This window comes from Prunus mume, linkage group LG3 (genome assembly GCF_029339155.1).
Source record: "Prunus mume cultivar Tortuosa linkage group LG3, ASM2933915v1, whole genome shotgun sequence".
Taxonomy (NCBI): domain Eukaryota; kingdom Viridiplantae; phylum Streptophyta; class Magnoliopsida; order Rosales; family Rosaceae; genus Prunus; species Prunus mume.
In genome coordinates this window covers 29,112,468-29,113,960 of record NC_142700.1, presented here as the reverse complement: position 1 = coordinate 29,113,960, position 1,493 = coordinate 29,112,468, and the positions used below count along the sequence as shown (strand labels likewise).

At 39.7% G+C, this 1,493-nt stretch overlaps 1 non-coding gene across 1 annotated transcript; it reads right to left on the bottom strand.

Annotated features, from left to right (window-relative positions):
- Positions 1 to 998: 998 nt before the first annotated feature.
- On the bottom strand, positions 999 to 1,104 carry LOC148919347 (small nucleolar RNA R71). Its single transcript, XR_016125735.1, has one exon. It is a non-coding gene; the product is annotated as a small nucleolar RNA R71 (small nucleolar RNA).
- Positions 1,105 to 1,493: the final 389 nt, after the last annotated feature.

The following is a 1,493-nucleotide window of genomic DNA, read 5'->3' as shown; positions in this document are numbered from 1 at the left end:
TTTGATCAAAACCACACATCTTATGGCTGATCATATATATGTAAAACCAACTCTGGAAACAGGTTGGTAGTTGAATCTGGTTTAATTTTATAAACATGGAATTGGTTTTGCAATGGTGAATTCGAAATCCCTGGTCTCATCCCTATTCTTCTTACATCAATATCTCATTCGCTGCTACATTCGTCTTGCATTTTAAGTTATCTTTCATTTACAACACAAACTACTCTCAATTTGTTACTTTCACTTTTAGTTAGGGTTCTTTCAAAACTAGTAATTTATAGAGGTCCAATCGGTCCCTGTGGTTCGACACCCTTACTTGTACCATTATACTAACCATATATTGGCACTTGGAAGGAACACAACAAAATTTTGGCGCCGTTGCGGAATGATTTCAGATCCTCTGTGATTGCTTGTTCTCAAACCTAATTTCGTTTATTTTGTTTCTGGTAGTATATATCGGATACACTTGCTGAAATAGGCCAAAGACTTGAGCGGTTAAAGAGCAACACTTTTGAGAATTCTGTATCGGCTAGTGCCCAGACTAGCCGTATAGAAGAGGACAATAGTTCTTCTAGCCCCCGAGTGTAGATTCTTTCGATAACTCTAACTCTGACGGAGAAGAAGAGATGGCTGGCAATAACGATGACAACCGAGCTTTGGAAGATTATGCTCAACCAGTTCTACCAAATTCACCTTCGTGCATCTTGCTGCCTACTGAAGCTAGAAATTATGAACTCAAATCTTCTCATTTTCACATGCTTCCTTCTTTTTATGGTTTACCTAACGAAGATCCATTATCCCATATTAAGAATTCTACAATGTTGTGAGTGGTTTTACCTTTGCGAGGAGTAGTGAAGCAAATCCTAGGATGAGGTTTTCCTTATACATTGAAAGATAGAGCAAAGAATTGGCTAATAGCGTTGCTTTGGTTCGCTCACCACTTGGGATGCCGTAGCTAAGAAGTTTATGGAGAAGTTTTCTCAACTCAAAAGACAGCTACGTTGAGAGGGCAAATCTTCAACTTTAAACAAGATGATGGAGAACCTTTCAATGAATGTTGGGAGCGTTTCAAGGCCTATTGCTCCAATGTCCACATCATGGGTTACCTCTTTACTTACAAATGCAAATTTTTATGATGGACTAACCCAAACATGTCAATCAACTGTGGATAATGCAGCAGGTGGAGCTTTGAAGAAGAAGAATGCGCAAGAGTCATATAACATTTATGAGATGTTGGGATCTAATGCTCAACACAAAGATACAAGAGGTAAACGAGTTGGAATGTATGAAATGAGTTCTAATAATGATCTTGCTTTGCAGGTGGCTAGTTTGGAAAGCACATCTTGAAGAACTCGTGAGAGAAGGTCACTGCACGAAATTCATTGCGAAACAGGCCATCCAGCGGATTGAAGATCGTGACACAATCCTAGCCGACTCAGGAATCTGGGCTGACCGGCAAGGAAAAGAAGAGGAAGATCAGACGAGCCACTATG